Raw genomic sequence first — 18,467 nt, forward strand, 5'->3', positions numbered from 1 at the left:
AGATACCAGTTGCTATTCTCTAGAAATAGTGGCACAGAAGCTGCCCAGTCAGATGGAGTTAGTGCCAAGAATGCTTACCATGCAATAAGGGTTGGACTTTCACAGACAGGTGTGTTGTATTTGCCAGGGAAAGAAGATGAATATACAGCAGCAATGTACACCGACAATGACGATGTTTCCAGTACCCATGCAGATGGCAGAAATTCCACCTGGCAACATATCAGTTTCCGCGACACTTTAGAGAAGAAACATTCTGCTTCCATCCAGTAGAACTAAAAATTTGTGCCAACAGTATGGCAATGGAAGGGGTTTCCACAGCAGAACCCTAAATGAAGCTTCATGTATGAGAAGGCATGGGAAGAAACCTTGAAGTCCTAACAATCATGTGGCATGAAATGTTCTGCCCTCTGTAGCTTCATCTGCAGTGCTGAATCTGAGCCAGTGGTTGCCAGTGGGGGGCACCGGCACTTATTTTGGGTACCTCGAACTTATTTTGTCTTACAGAGAGGGAAAAAACACAAAAGGGAAAGATGGAGGAAGAGAGAGACAGAAAACCCGTCACCAAGGGAGACAGCAGAAATGAGGCAAAGAGTGTCTGACAGCGAGTTAAAAAGGCCAGAAGTGGATTCAGGACTACACACACAGTGGGGCATATTAGCAAGGAAGTGGCAGAGAGAGGCGTTAGCCTTCTTGGCTTAACGCCTCTCTCCGCCACTTTTGAAACGCGAGGCTGCATCATATTATCAAGGATATGGTGCAGCCTCGCCTTTTCCCCTGTGATGGCGCTAAGTTTTATAACTTAGCGCCAACGCAGGCACCCTTGCACCAGAGTGCAAGGGTGTCTGCAAGCAGGGAGGTTTGTTAATGTACAGGAAGGTGTCCCTTCCTGCACATAAACAAACCAAAAATGCCAGTTTATAACTTACGTGTGTGCTGCTTCATGGAGCACACATGTAAGTTACAAAATGTCATTTAAAAAAAAAGGTTTGTTTATGTGCAGGAAAGGACACTTTCCTGCACATAAGCAAACCATGACATTTTGCTTTTTCCATGTGTGCTGCACAAGGCAGCACACATGGAAAAAGCAAAAAAGAGGAGAAATAAAGCATTTCTCCTCTTTTTGCCATCTTAAAACCAGGATTTTCCAGCTCTTAAGTTCGGGGCTGCCACCTATTATCACCACCCTTGATAATAGGTGGCAGCGTCGAATTCAATGGGTGTTGCGGTGGAAAGCCCACCGTAACACCCACTGTACGTCCTTTTCACTCTAAATTTAGCTTGAAAGGGGCACTATTATCAAGGCAGCGTTAAGCCACTTAACGTGGCTTTAAGCCACGTTAAGTGGCTTAACGCTGCCTTGATAGTAGGAAGCTGACCCTATCGCCACCACAACGTCACAAAAAGCGACGTTCTGGTGGTGATAGGGGCTTAATAATATGCCCCTCAGTATTCAGCACGCTGCCATCTTATAACAGCAACAATGGGTGTTAGAACATCGCTTTGAGCACTGGCACTTATTATTTTACTAATAAAGTACTCTCTTCTTGTCTTCAAACGTTTTATTATGTCTATAAGGCAGGATAAAAAATATTAATTAAGTATTTAAATATGCACTAAATGGAGTGTAGTTAGGTCAGTAGTGAACTTGTTATTGTAGCAGTGACTGTAAATTTAGTAGCTTATTGGGTTGATAAGTCATGGCTATACCCTGTTGAATGAATGAAGGTATGATGTTAGATAGTGAACATGTTTATTGAGTGGAGACTTGTTAGTGCTTTGCAATACAGATAGTCCACCAAGAATGAAAAAATCTGTTTTAAAAAAAATAAATACATTTGGTGTCTTTAATTTTAATACTTCTATGGATGGGTCAAATTCTGAGGAGGATAACAATTAAATTAAAGTCAAAGAGAAATAATTGGGGAGATACACTCTCCTTGTCTGTATTTAAATGGTAATATACTTTGTGATAATGCCACTTACCGTAACATATGCCCTTGATAGCGATGATGGGTTCAGATCATACAGATATGTTTTGGGGCCTAATCTCAAACCCATGTCCCAAAAAGGTCCTAAAACACAATAAAGAAATGTCCACAAACGTTTTCCAGTGCGGACATGCTGTCAAATGAAAAGCCCCCCAAATGCTTTAATCATATAGAATACAAACCTGGTTGATCGACAAATGTATTGGTTAGTACATAGAAGAGTAAATTAAAGTTTTCACAGACCAAAGGTTTCAATATTACAGGTCTATGTCATCCTTCTGATTTTACAAATGAATGGCCATCAAGTAAAATAATTATATTTGTTCTGCACAGACCTAGAGAAATGGCAAAAAAGATGCAGAAAGGGGCATATAAAAAGGTATTTGGACAACATATCGAGTAAGAATATCGAGATGAAGAAATATCGAGTTTTTAAGATTTTGATCCACAAATATCGTAATGGAGGAATATCGTTGACAAGAATATAGATTTTCTAAGGTAAGCAATATCAATGTCAAAAATATCTATGTTATTATTATCGTTTACAAAAATATCTATGTTGCTAATGTTGAGGTTAAAAATATCTTAGTATGTGTTTACATTTTATATATGATAAATTGTTTGTATATTTATTGTTAATATTTTTCAATGTAGCATGTAAAATTGTAGTTGCTTTTAAATTAAACGTAATTGTTCCACGTAATTTGCAGTGTTGTAGTAGGATGTTGGGTTTGTAGGGGTAGAGAGTGGGAAGTAATTGAATTTATTCATAGTTGTTTTTGTAATGAAAATTAATTATTTAATTGATAATTAATTATGTAAATTGTGTAGTTGATTTATCTTTTAAGTTGAGTTTTAGGTGCAGGTTGTGGGGTTTGTAGGGGTATATGTAGAAAATAGATCAATTATAATGAATGCTAATTTCATTTTTAATTATTATTAATTATTTATTTGGCAATTACTTATGTAAATTGTGCATTTAAGTTAAGTTTTAGCTGCAGGTTGTGGGGCTTGCAGGGGTACAGGGTAGGAAGTAAATTAATTGTAACTAATCAATGATTAATTTTAAATTATTAATTATTGAATTGATAATTACTTATGTCAATTGTGTGATTAAGATATTTCTTATTTATATTTCAGGTGTGGGTTGTTGGGCTTGTAGTGGTAAATGCTGAGAAGTTAAATAATTATAAAATAATTAACTAGTAGTTATTTATTATTCATTGTTTAATTGGTAAATAATTATGCAAAGTGTATAGTTAGATTAATTTTTAATATATATTTTAAGTATGGGGTTTTGTGTTTTTAGGGTTATAGGTTGGAAAATTAATTAAGAATTAATTTATTGATAATTAGTTACTACCTTATTATTAATTATTCTATTGATAATGATGAGAAATTATCACATTTGTAAGGATATATTTTGGGTGTGCCTTGTTTAGTTTGTAGAGGAAAGGGTGGGAAGTTATTTAAGTAACTAAAATATATTTATTCATTTTTTTAAATACATTTATTATTTAATATGTTTATTGTGTTATACTTTGATTATTTTCATTACAATTTAACTGCTGGCTGTTATGTTTATGGGAATGTAGTGCAGTATTTTACTTATATTAAATATATTTTGTTTAATTGATAACAATTATCAAAAAAATTAAGATTTATGCTATTTTTAATTCGTTTTAACATTTTGAGACATTTAATTTGTAAATTTAGAATTTTAGATTTTTGGGTATTCAACAGAGTTTTTAAAATAAGCTATTTGCTTGAAGGGAAGTGCTCTGTAGCAGTGAATTGAGTGGGAATAGTAAATCCAACCGCTCCTGAGTCCAACACCTTCCCTACTGTTGCACAAACTGGAGTGGGAATAGTAAATTTGACCTCTCCTGGGTCCAACGTTTTCCCTACTTGGGCACAGACTGGCGTGGGAATAGTAAATGTAACCTCTCCTGAGTCTTACCCTTTCCCTACTGGTGCACTGACTGAAGTGGGAATATTACATTTTACCCCTCATGAGTCCAACACATTCCCTTCTGTTGCACAGACTAGTTTGGTAATAGTAAATTAACCTCTCCTGAGAACAACGTGTTCCCTACTGTTGCACTAACTTTAGTGGGAATAGTAAATGCCACCCCTCCTGAGTCCAATGCTTTTCCTACTGTTGCACCGACTGGTGTGGGAATAGTAAATTTAACGTCTCCTGAGTCCAACTAATTCCTTACTGTTGCATAGACTGGAGTGGTAATATTAAATGTTACCCCTCATTAGTCCTATGCACTCCCTTCTGTTGCACAGACTGGTTTGGGAACAGTAAATTTAAACTCTCCTGAGTACAACACAATACTTCCACTACTGCTGCACATAATGGAGTGGGAATAGTAAATTTTACCCCTTCTGAGTCCAATGCTTTCCCTACTGTTATGCACACTGGAGAGGGAATAGTACATTTTACCGCTCCTCAGACCAACGCTTTCCCTACTGTTGCACCGATTGGTGTGGGAATAATAAATGTAACCTCTCCTGAGTCAAACGCTTTCCCTACTGTTGCATCTATTGGAGTGGGAATAGTAAATGTTTACCCCCACTGAGTCCAACGCTTTCCCTACTGTTGCACAAACTGGAGTGGGAATAGTAGATTTGACCCCTAATGAGTCAAAAGCTTTCACTACTGTTTCACACACTGGAGTGGGAATAGTAAGTGTAAACCCTCCTGAGTCCAACGCTTTCCCTACTGTTGCTCCTACTGGAGTGAGAATAGCAGATGTTATCCCTATGTGTACAACGCTTTCCCTTCTGTTGTGCACACTGGAGTTGGAATGGTACATTTTCTCAATTTGGTGTCCAATGCTTTTGTTACTGTTGAACATACTGAGGTAGAAATAGTATATCTGTTATTCTTGGAGTTTTGTTAGTACTGTTTAAATATTTATTATTACTTTATACTTATGTATTCAATTTTATATGCCATATGTATTAATTTATGTAGTATTTAACATATTTTTAGGTAAAACATATTTGTATCTATCATTCACTGTTTTATGTATCATTAATTTAGAAATATAGTTTTTATTTTGCAGGGTATGTCTTCATGTATTATTTTTTCTATGTGCTAGTAAAATATATATATATGTATATAGTTATAGTGTATATTTATAGGTGTTATATTGATAAATTTAAAAACCATGAGAAAATTCAAATAATTTTATATAATATATGTCTATAAAAAATATACACACATTTGTATATGTGTCTGTGCTTGTTTAATTATATAAGTATGTATTTATATCTTTAAATATTACTCAAACATATTTAATTTACATTATATTATTGTTATATTTAATATTTACTGTTTATAACTATATGTATGATAAAAAAAGAACGTTCTTTTTCATACTTTTAGGTGTAAGGGTAAAACGATATTTTGGGGGTATTTTTTACTTACCTTTGTACTTTAGATTTTTTTGTGATCAATATTTTCGATGCGATATTTCTGTATCATGATATTTTTGTTTTTGATATTGTGCAGTGATCCATATAAATACATAATATAATCTTTATTAAGGAGCTTTGCATAGATTTTGCTGGTATGTTGAAAACATGCTTCACGGAATCTACAACTCGTCTCGTTGCTGCCACAAAGCCAATGGTGAGTTGAAATGCTGGATCAAGTGAGATAAATGCATAATTCAGTGTCTGAGGGCACCTCTTGTCAGCAGTGCTATTGAGTGACTTTCTATCAGTGTCTCTTCCGGTGCATTCCATTTCTTCCTTTGGAAGAGTATAGCAGGCTTCCTCAAGGGGACATAGTTTATGACGTCACCCTGTGGGGTCCGTGGAATGCTTTGTGCCCCTTGTAAAGATACATTCCATGTGTTATTGTCCATTTCCTAAATTTCACAGTTGGAGAATGTTTGCACATCAACTGCATCTGTAATATGGAGTAGGTGTATCAAAAAGAGCACCAACCAGTCTTCATGTTATAGTTATGACAGTCCTCGGTGCCCGGCCTGCTCTTTGCTTTACAGCAACGTCCATCTACAATGCTCTCCCTGCTCCTCGTGGCCTCCCCCAGCGCAAACAAAGCTCTTCACACCAGACTCTGAAAAGGTAACTTTTTCAGCGTGACTAACCTGATCCTTGTAACTGACCCACGCTCAATAACATGTGATTTTCCCTGGTCTAGAACAACCAGATGACCAGGAGTGGTGCTTTCTGCTTTTAGGTGCTATTGCCACTAAACAAATTTAAATTGCAAATCTCCAGTTTTACTGATTAGATTTTTGTTATCCTGAAACCATTACATTTATTAACATTTACTCTACTTTCTAAATTGGTTTGGAATTTTGTTCTCCTGTGGCGTTCTTATTTTATTGCTGTTTGTGTGCTTTACCTATTTCCTCTCTGTTAAGCCTGACAACTTTAAGTCAATCTACCAGAGCTATGTCAATTTAGTGACTGTTCATGGTTCACCCTGATGGTTGTTTCCTGAGTGGGGATTCGACCCCCCTCATATCCAAAACCGAATTTCTTTGCACCAGCCATTTGTGACAATGATTTTATTTGTAACTTCCTGTCACGAGGGGCAAATTACGAAATAAATATATTATTACATCATATTAACCCTTCTATTCGCATGTATATATGTGAATTCAGGTTCTCCATAAACAGGCAATACTGGCAACACCTAAAGCCAACAACTGATCTGTGCCTTACAATGATTTTTCATTTTATACTGAAAATACAACATTTTATATTGTATAATATAAAGAACTGAAAATGGGTATGAAGATAACCTAGGTATTTCAGAAATGTACATAAGATACTGAGTTTAGGAACAGTAGATATTTTTACACATATGAATTTTTGGGCACCCATACAATCATGATTCAGAGGGTATTTTGCAAACTGTCTTCCTTCTTGCACACAGGCTTTCTTTTGGAAGGCACTATTGCAGAGAAATCCAATTGGTAATGAAAAATGTTCTACTCTTTGCTGTTCCCACATGTCTCCTGATAAAAATGATACTTCACTTGTGTGACTGGCCCTAGCGAGTGCAACACAAAATACCCCAAAATATAACCTAGATACATCACATTTTAACTTGAATTGTTATTTATTTTTTACAATGTCGGTTGCTGAAGATGTGGGGTCTTAGATGTGCCAGCTCCTAAGGATGTGTACCATAGCAGACATTTTTGAAAAGTAGACACCCATGACAGCCCAAGATGGTCTGACTTGTGTGGACCTCATGAGGTTTTCCCACCCAGAAATATGTGTTTTAGCCAATGTCTGAGGCTAAAACTTTGGCTAAAAACACATATTTTCCTCACTTTTCTGTGAGAGAAAGTACCAGCTCTGTGGGGATCCACAAATGTCCTACCATGCAGCATTCCCACATGTCTCACAATAAACATGGTGTCCCACTTGTGTGGATGAGCTTAACGACTGCGATAGGAAAATGGCCAAAACACAATGTGGACAGATCAATTTTTCCACTTAAAACTGAAAATGTATTTTGCAATATGGGTAGCTGTAGATTTTGGGCCCTAGCTCAGTCAGCATCCAGGGAATCGAACAAACGCAGACATTTCTAAAAACTAGACACTTTGGGCGAGTCCAGGGTGGTGTCACCTGTGTGGATATAACATGTTTTTTAACCTGGAAGCCTTTCCAAGCTTCAAACATTGGCTAAAAACATTTTCATCACATTTCTGTGCAGTGATGTTCTAGAATCTGCAGGGATCTGCACATTTCCTACCACCGAGCATTTCTCTCAGTTAAAATTCTGACCCGCCATATGGGGGGGCGGGGGCTAGTGCCTGTGATTATAAAAGGGTCCAAACGCAACCTGGACGCATCAAATCTTTCCACTCAAAACCAATTATTTTCTGAAATTTTGGTATCTGTTGGTTTTGGGCCCTAGATTAGCCGGCACCCAAGGGAACCTACCAAAGCCCAAAATTTCTGAATACTAAACACTTTTGGGAATCCAGGGAGGTGTGACTTGCATGGATCTCACAAGATTTTCTTGCCCAGAAGCCCTTAAGAAAACACATATGTTTCTCACATTTTAGTGAAGGAAAGTTCTGCAATCTGCAAGAATCCACAAATGTCCTACCACCCAGTGTGTCACCACGTCTCCCGATAAAAATAGTACCCCATTAGTGTGGGTGAGCCTAACACTCATGAGTGAAAAAGTCCAAATTGTACAATGGGTGCATCCAATGTTTCCACCCAATCTTCATAGCTGTGGATTTTGGGCCCTAGCTCAGCTGGCACCAAGGGGAATGTACCAAATGTATGCATTTATGCAAATTAGACAGCTGGGATAGTCCAGGATGGTGTAACTTGCATGGATCTCTCAATACTTTCTTACCCAGAAGCTCTTGCAATCATCAAAAATTGCTTAACAAACCCACATTATCTTCACATTTCTATAAAGGAAATTTCATGAATCTGTTGGCCATACAATGCCATGCATTGCCATATAAAGACAGGTCAAACAATATCATACCATAAAAAGACAGGCCATACTATACCATACCATAAAATGACAAGCTATACCATGCCCTACTATACAATGACAGGCTTACCATACCATACCATACCAACCCACACCATACCACACAATTCACACCGTTGTACCTCATGGCCAAGAAACACACTAACAGAGCCAGTAGAACTTGCCCGGGCAATACCTTTTGGCTGTGCCAATGTTTGTTTCTTTTTTGGTCCTTCTTTCATCAACATGTGTTGCTTGTTTGACAATTTCCTTCCTCTTTTTGTGTTGCAGGTTTTGGCAGCAGCCATTGCTACATTTCAAGTGAACCTTTTCTTATATTACCAAGTGGCAGTCATCACTGGGTATTTATATAGTTAGGATGACGTTTCCATAGGAAAATGATTCTTCATTTGCCAATACTTTTGGTGCCATTTGACAAATCTCATCCCACCTCCGCTGCTTCTTGGAAAGTATTGGGGTAATCCATCAAGTGAGGGCAGAGAAAAAAGGGGTTCCAAAAGCAACGTCAACATGCAGTTTCCATAGGGAATTTTAGACACCGCTCAAGCTAAAATGGCTGAACTGAATTATACCAAATTTGGCAGTAAGCTACCTCTTTACCCAGAAAGCATGCTTTCTGTGATTTGATGTATATCCATTTAGTAGTTTTTAAGAAATTAAATCTATGGATATATGAACTGTTGGGCGTGAGAGCCTTTTTCGCCATTGGCCATGTTTCAGGCGCAAGAGGATTCGGTGAGTCTCAAAAGAGTACTCACTCAGATTAGCTGGCACCAACACAACCAGAAATGTTGTGGCCTCCATTACAGGGGCCAGGGGCTTGGTCCCCATCTCCTGAAAATGGTACCACTTCATTATGTCTGTCATTTATCCCAAGTTTTTTTAAGCTAATGATGGATGCCTATTTATTAACAAGTAATAAGTGCTTTACTTAAAATCTGCATTTGCTCTTTAATACTGATACTGATCCGATTGCCCTCCTGTCGTACACTTTTGATCCAGCGCAAACCTAATAAAGTGATCAGGGATAAATGTTCAATAAATCACGTACTTTGGCCAATACTCATTCACCCAAATCCCTGATGTGTTGGGGTCAAGTTTGTTAACTTTGTCTCAATTTACTCTTGTTATTTAGACACAAAATGTAAACATCCTGTACTTTGCGTATCTGAATAAAATAACGTTTAACTTTTCATTTACTTGGTCGATGGACCAATTAGTTGAAGAGTTGATGGCAATGGAATTTCTTTTAAGAAACACATTAATCATAACACAGACTAAATACCCACAAACTCTAGGTGAGATTTAATAATTGTTATCTAGTAATATTAAATGCTCATATTGATTATTTCATAAATTTAAATACTGGAAACCTCATAAGAGAGAGCAAGGAAATTATCATACCAATAACAGAACTATCATTTCAAATATACGTTGCACAAAGAGTGGATAGATGAAGGGACATTAGATGCAAGTAAAAATATATCGATATTTAAACTACAATTCGGAGGGATAGATGAAGAAACAAAAGGTACAGAGACAAGAAATACGACTGCAATAATACCCCTGGACCAAGACTCAGGGATCAAAGACTCAATAATCAGGACAGGGACAGGACAGGAACAGCTATGTCTCTCTGCAACCCGACGAGCAGCGGCACATCCCTCACTCGGACACCTTCAGCCAAAGCGACCTAAACCACACCCCTAAAGCACCTATTCTTATGCCCTAAAAATACATGTCCATCCCACAATAGTTGCTAAGTTCACAATTTCTAGCTAAGGGATTGGTTAAGTTCTGGGGGTGGGATGTCACCCCACCATGAAATCATTTCTCTTGACTACAACATTGTTCCACACATTTTTTTACATAGTCATCAATACCCCTTCCCTATCATGAGAACACATGTAAAAATGTATTGTACATTTTAATAAATTCAACAATTTCCGGTTACGCTTCCCACGATGACACTGGCGTTGGCCGCTTGTCAATGTTCTGCCCTTCACCTGGTCACGCTTTTTTCAGCTTTGCACAGCTATTCAGTCATGTGGTCACATGGTTCTCGCTCGCTTCCAAATTCACCCTCCCTTTGTGAGCCTAAATTAACAAAATGGAGGATTCGTCCATTACTAATTGAACGGAAAACAAACATTTATTAATTATGTGATAATGAATTTTCACTGTTTACCACCCACCTTAACTCTAATTCATGTTATCAGTTAGCCTAGCATAGCATAAGCAGGAGAGCAGCATTACTCATTAGGATAAAGCAATACACGTCATGCTTCTTACTATATACTCATGCGTCCTTTCCATACAAACCTTCTCAGTTCCTTCTATACACAAGATTATTACATTTCTGGTGATTTACGCATTAATCTTGGTTAGTACATGGATTTCGCAAAGCAAACTTCCTACATGTAGTGTAATTGTGCACATTAATCCTTCTAACATTACTTACTGTTAGTATGTATTATAGGGGTGTTCAATTGAGCAGGTTTCTTTTGTGAAGTCCTGCTCCATCAATCCCCCCCCTCTGATGGCTTTTAGGAGCCATCATAAATATTCACCATACCGAGTGCCACCTTTCCATTTATCTAGATTGTACTTACTTTTTCTTCTTTTATGGCACTTTCATCTAGCTTTTTCGTCCTCTCATAGTATTCTTCATTTAACTCTTCTAACTCTATCTCTTTCTTTTTATTTCTTTTCTTTTATACTTTTTGTCTGTTGCATCTTTTCCTTCTCTTATGCATTTACAACACTTATATGCTGTTAATATCACTAGAGCTACTATTACTATTGAAAGTATTGGCATTATTATTTTCCCTAATAAACTACTTCCAAAGGTAGAAAACCACTTACCAATCACAGAGAAACACTTACCAAGTTTCTCCCAAACACCGTCAAACTCCAGTTTTGTTAAATAATTATGTAATATTTTGAATATATCCTTCTATCCCTTTACTTTTATCTGGTATATAAGTACAGCAGTGTTGAATTTTCAACATGCCACAGACTCCACCCTCGTTTGCCAGAAGAATGTCAAGGGCAAGTCGATTTTGCAAAACCATTGATCTGATTGCCACCATTTCGGTATCAATCATTAAGAAACCACCAACAGTATCTGTTGATAAACCACTGTGGACAATTTTTGAATTTTGTGTGAATTTAAAACAACTCCAACTGAGGGTATCAGTGCACCAAAGATATCACCTACTATTTTCGAAAAAGTTGCTTTCTTAGTACATATTAGTCCTTGTTTTATTTCATTGACTCTATTGTCCTCTCGATTTTTGGAAAAACAATCCCAAAATACCAGCTCCGGTACCAATGTGCAGGTAACCTATAGTAGGCTTTCTTGCCACACACATAATATATTCCAGGGAAAACAGGATCCGTTCCACCCTTTAATCCCATCCTCCAGTAATTTGTAAAGTATGCTCACATTCACTAGTGCCAATGAAATAATTATTATAGTTAGTCTTTGATCTGAAAAATCTAGCTTCCCTTTCTGTGACCAGTCCAGGGACATTTCAGCGTATGTCTCACCTTTCTCATAATTTCTCTCTCTAAATGCCCAAGGTGGTGCCTGTGATTTTTGTTCATCAGCTTTCTTCTGGAAACTTACTTCTCTATTTTCCACCATGTTCAAAAATAGCCTTTCTTCAATATGCAAACTACATGTTAGATTATTTGTGTTGGCATGTTCTACATCAAATGGTTTAGTGATATGGAAAAACTCTCCCAAATAGCGTGCATTTTTTCACTTACTACTTTGTTTAGTTCCCTTACAATTGGTACGTCTGAAAATACTAAATCTATATCAGTATATTGATACACCAGCTTACCTGTCATGTAAAATAGGCTACTGAGGACACTACATGACACACCACATGTTAATGAAAGATGATGATATGTTATACCTTCAGAGACAGACAATGGTAATTTCATGCAGACATAACAATCAATCACATTCATAGTATTAGTATATTCATACAACAACTTGGTACAAACATTTAACGAAAAATCACTAATTGATTTGTCATGATGGAGAATGCTTCCATCCAATTGTTTCTTATTAGTATTTATAGTTTGTTTAGAAACATCTTTCATTCCTTTAATTGACACATCATTAGTATTATTTCCAACGTTATTCACATTAAAAGTGGGTATGAAAATAATTTACAGGACCCATATGATGGTTAATAGGAAAACACTACATAAGCACATTTTAATACATTACATTTTAGACTAGATTTTATTTGTTCAGTCACTTCTGTTTCTGCCATTTTGATATACCACAAAAATTCGAAAATCTAACAATCTTTTCGTTAGAATCTAGAAATCGGGGAAAAATCTATATGAATTCTATTCTAAAATAATAATTCTAAAAATAGATTTTGTATAATCCTACACTTATTGACTTTCTTCTTCACCCCTTTCGTTTATTTTCAGTCCTTTTAGTCTCTCTTGAGTCTTTGATTCAAATTAATCTGACAAATGTTCACCTTAATCACTTTATAGTTCCTTTTAAGGTGGTCTCAGGTTGTTCTCATCTTCCTTTTCAATATCACTACTGTCGTGTTCTTCTCTTAAACCTAAACTTTCAAATTCTTCTAGTATGATGTAGGTCCATTCTGGAGCTTTATACTTTCTACATGGAATTCTTGCTCTTTTTGATTTTCGGGTTGTTTTTCTTCTTGTGTTTTCTTGTTCTGTTTGGCTTGAGATGTTGTTACTTTGGTCTCGTCTTTTCCTCAGTCTTCTCCGTACTATTTTATACTTTAGTCTCCTTGCTCCACTTGGCCAATTGTCTCCTTTTCTAGGCCTCTTTTCCTGTACTACACTTTTACCTTCTGTGTTTTGTTCACCATTTCTTTCATTTAGTCTTCTTTCTTTCCTTTTTTCTCTATTTTCTTGTATTTCTGTTTCTGTAGCTTCTACACTTTTTTCTGATTCATAAGTGAGATTAACTTTTTCCAGGTCTTTTGTGACTTCTCCTTCCGCTGGTCCTGCTTCTGTTTAATCACCAGTTTCCTTTCTTCTGTCTCAACAGCTGCTTCAATCTCCTCTGCCTCAAAGGCAATCTCACCTTCTTCTGACTCAACAGCAGTCTTTTCTGTCCCAGTATCTGGTGTCCATTTTATTTGACTTGTGCTTGGCTGTTCATCATCCAAATGTTCATCAGAATCCGTCACTCCAGACTCTTCAGCTTCGCACACTTCAGCTGTTGGTTCTTGATTTTGATTTACCAGTTGCTGTTCTTCAGGTCTTTCAATTGGACTTGGGACTAGGCGGGTATGACTTGCATGTATCCAGTTTGGTAAGCAAAAACAGTTCACTGCTGTGATCGTCACCAATATGATCTAGTAAGGGCCGCTCCAACGGGGTTTTAGTCATATTTCAAGTCAAGTCAAGTCAAGTCCACTTTATTCAATTAATTTAAAATCATAAAAGTACAGTACACAACATACATGGACAATAAATACAAACTTTCAGACAAAGTATATAAAACAATCACTCTTATAAAATTCATTATAACCAAAAATCTCAAACTTTTTGATTTGCATATATAATAACAGTTGGATTTAGACAGTATTCGACAACAATTTTCTATTTTTCTTGAGCCTCACAGCAGCAACCAGAAAGCACGCAATGTTGAAAATATCCCAGGGATTGCTCAATGTCTGCAGATAAAGTAGTGCTGGTCTGACCTCTAGAAAACCCCTTCCTCTCAGGGTGGGAATTAAATACTTCATACGAATAACAGTGTAAAAATGACAAAACATCATAAAATGAAGGGTATCCTGGGGGGAATAGTTGTCACATTGACAAGGTTCTGCATTCTCAGGTTTACACCACTCTTGGAAGTCATCTAATAAAAAAGGAACCAAATTAAAACGGAACCTAGTTAGAAGCCAACGATGGAAGGGCTTATTTACTATTACCAGATAAGGTTCAATAAGGGTATTTGTTTTTGTTAAAAAATGGGCCCTAACTAAGGGATTACATAACTCATGTTTTTCCCGTTCCAAAGACAATAGGTTCTTAAAATTTGTTTTCACCCACAACACATCCTCTTTCCGGATCTTTTCAGGGACTTCAAATAGCTCTGGCCGCCCTAATTTAGTTAGCATACATTTAACATAAGACAGCCACTTAATCTTATTGGAGTTATATAATTTAACACAGTCTCGTAGGATCTGGTGATTCAGGGTCAATTCCAGGTTTAAGCAGGTTTTGAGCCAGCAGAGCAACGGGGCTGTACTCAGATTATCAGAAATGTAACCTATCCCCAATTCCTGGTGTATAGAGAAAGTTGGGGTAGATTGTGGAACAGACAAAAGGCTGCGTAAAAATTTATTTTTCGCTATTTGCATACCAGCCGGCTCTTTAAAACCCCATATAGAGGAGCCGTAGTCCGCGAGCTCTATATATTTTTAATATACTCTCAATGGGTCTGGCCCCCAACTGCTGTGCAAACCCCATTAGACCTAAAGAGGATCGAATGATAGCATTCTTTTTAATTTTCTGTTGGGGTATCCAAGAAGACCTATCATCAAAATCAACCCCTAAGTAAGTAAAAGAAGAGACCACAGTAATTTCCAGCCCATTACAATAAAAAGATTTAGATTTTCTTGCTCTAAGACCAGATGACATAATGTGAGACTTTCCGATATTTACTACCAAATCCAACGACTGCATGTGGGCCCCAAAGGCGTCTAAGAGCCGCTGGAGGCCCACCGCAGTACGTGCTAAAAGGACAGCGTCATCCGCGTATAAGAGAACCAGATTGGACAGTCTCCTACACGTGGAATATCCAGAGATGCCACCAATAGTGACTTGTCCAGGTCATTAATATAAAGTGTAAAAAGCAAGGGCGCCAGAATACACCCCTGGCAGACGCCTCGGCAGATTTAAAAATGCTTGTACGTTTGCCATGCTGTGAAATCCTAACCGAGGCAGTAACATCTTGATGAAGGTCAGCCAGAAAATGCACTAAACATGGGTCAAGACCTTTATCCATCAAGATATTCAACAGCTTTGACCTGTTAACCAGGTCAAACGCTGAGGATAGATCCATAAATGCCATCCTTAAACAACCTTCTTTTGCCACAGTATATTTACTTATTAATAGAGATAAGTTAAGGCACTGGTCAATGGTGCTTCTGCCTTTTCTGAACCCGTATTGTAAAACAGATATAATATTCTTCTCAGTAGCCCAGTCCAAAATTTTTGTTAAAATCACTTTTCCTAGTATTTTAACAGAAGAGTCGATCAGGGATATCGGTGTATAACACCGCGGATCCCCTCTCTGACCCTTTTTAAAAATCGGAATAATGATCGATGGGGACCATGATACAGGAAACCCTAATAAACCATAGGCATTGAAGACGTTTGCCAATATTTTCGCCCAAAATGTGGGTTTACTTTTATAGAGGTCTCCTGGAATGCAGTCAGGGCCTGGGGCCTTATCACTAGTGGTCTCCCTAATAGCTTTCTCAACTTCCTCTTCAGAAAAAACAAGTGGAACTGTAGCTTGATCAGGTAGTGGCCTAGAAAACGTGTCCTGTGCCTCAATAGAGGCATAAATTGCCTCAAAATGAGACAACCATTGTGCCTCTGTGATGTTACATTCCTGTATCTCATTGTCCACACCAGAGAAGAAAGGGGTATTGATAATTGCCCAGAATTTTGAGCTATCCTTTAGTTCCTCGACTGATAATAACGCATGCCATGTCTCTATCACGGGGTAAACTTTTCAGTGCTAGAGTAAGGGAGCGGTGAGCACGCAAACATTTGTCATCAAACCATTTTAAACCTCGTAATGCTCTTTGTTTGGAATTAATGGTTAAATCACAAGCTATCTGACTACAGATACCATCAAAAGCTCTAAGTACAGCATCCTGCGGACTAGAGGGATCAGCACATATTAAGATGTTCCCTTTGCTTTTCTCACACAGGTCTATAAAGAAGATGTCAGGCATGACTTTGGACCATCTTAGCCTCCTCCCCTTATCACAAGTGGCAACACTGCTAGGAGCAGAGTAGTTCATGTCAAAAACCAATAGACTACAACTTTTATCTAGTTCCAAAATGACAGGATTATGGTCACTAAAAGGCGATTCCCTGGCATTATAGAAAACTACCTTGTCTAATAACATAGGAGACAAAAATATATAATCAATAATGGTAACTCTAGCCGTAGATTTAAACGTAGGACACCGCTCGAGATTGTTTACAAAGCTGGATTCAAAAAGGTCAGCTTCAGTCAGAAGGGACTCTAAGCCCTCTCCCCACGCTGAATGTTCAAAGTGGGGGGGGTCGATGCAAAATATATCCAAAATCAACGTCAATTAAGCAGTGCAAATCAGAATTATAAACATTCACAAGAAGTATCTTCGGGTAGTTTGGGGAACTTATTTCTACTACCAAGCAATTAAAAGAGTCTAACTCAATCCTTTTTATGGAACCCCTTAATTTCACAGATAAAAGAAACATAAGACCACCTTTTGCTCTTCCCGCCGGGGCAGCTCAGGCTGATAAAAAATAAGAACTGAAACCATCCAACCAGAAGTTATCCCCCCTGTCCCATGTTCCATGAAAGGCAATTATACCAAATGTTTTTATAAAATCTAGCCAGTTAGGATCATCTCTTTTGGACCTTAGGCCCGCAATATTCCAACTAATAATTCTGCAATTGGTTGGGTTTACGTCTCCAATATCATCTCCAACCTAAGTGGTATGAGTCATTGCAGATAAACAAATCTCTCTCCCAGTGTCGATACCAGCCAAGTTGTTTGGGCTTGGTACAGGTGGACTATCCTCTTTCTCCATTAGTCAATCATTCATGACCATCTGGCTTAGTGGAGAGAATCTATTTGACAGTGGTAGGTCCTCCTCCTTGGGCCCTAACAGCAATCCTGTGATTTTAGGAGACAAAACTCCAACCCCACACAAACTTACAGGGCTAGAGACGGAACTTAAAGGACGGAGCGGGCACAACGATGGCTGGGAGGTATTATTGGCCCTTATCCTATTAGGGTGATAGTTTGCGCTTACTAGTGGATAAAATTAACCCAACGGGACAGCCCTTATGCCGCCCCCATTTAGGTCAGTGGCATCCCAAAACAATCTGTCCACTATATCCGGTTTGTTAAAATTGACTACGATACAGTCGCCAGAAACTTGTTTGGATCGATTGCCCACCCATGACACCCGGCTAGCCATTATAATATGATTTGAAATCTCAAAGGGACCTGAACAATAATGATTACACCAGTTTTTTGTTTTGAGCAACAAACCTGCTGTTGACTCAGTTTTCGGACAATCTAAGGAGGGAACCCCAACAAGAGCAGCGACCAAAGGAGAATCTTCTGGGGGAGGTCAATTCTATTGTTGGTATGGGATTTAGAATTCTTGTGTTGTTCAAGGTTCCCCCTTAGAGCTGTAGACGACTCTCGCAGTTGCGATTTAAAGGCACAGGGGACAACAATAGAAATCCCTTGACTCAGAATATGGGGGCACCCGACCTATCCCCAGAATTCAGCATAATAACCCCCCCCCGAAGATGAGAAGTGACTGGATTGATGGTTCCCTCTAGTAATTGGCCTGGTCGCTGCTGGAGAGGCAGGTAACAGGGCCAAGTCAATGTTAACGTCTGCGGAGCGCAATTTCTCCCTCATACAGGAATCCATAATAATAACTAGACGCTCACATTTTTTCTTTAAATCAGCCACACAGTTCATAGTATCGATTATGTTCTTAGCAATAGTAGTCAGCATTGATTCAAATCTGGTACTAAAAATATCCTCAATAAGAGACCGCAAAGTCTGTTGAATGGACTCGTCAACTCCCGGGACCATCTTGGAGGCACTGTTCTTAGGGCCCTTAAGTCGCTTTATTGCTCTTTTGTTAGTGCATTTTGCTCCTACAGACCCCTCCGAAGGGAC

The 18,467-nt window shown here is 38.0% G+C and overlaps 1 long non-coding RNA gene across 1 annotated transcript in view; it reads left to right on the forward strand.

The window, feature by feature from the left end:
• The window catches only part of LOC146862382 (uncharacterized), a 199,370-nt gene that overhangs the window by 68,560 nt on the left and 112,343 nt on the right, over positions 1 to 18,467 (forward strand). The window contains exon 2 of the long non-coding RNA XR_014978120.1: positions 2,322 to 2,486. This is a non-coding gene — a long non-coding RNA (uncharacterized LOC146862382). The remainder of the gene's footprint in view (positions 1 to 2,321; positions 2,487 to 18,467) is intronic.

Source organism: Triturus cristatus, chromosome 2_2 (assembly GCF_964204655.1).
Source record: "Triturus cristatus chromosome 2_2, aTriCri1.1, whole genome shotgun sequence".
Lineage (NCBI taxonomy): Eukaryota > Metazoa > Chordata > Amphibia > Caudata > Salamandridae > Triturus > Triturus cristatus.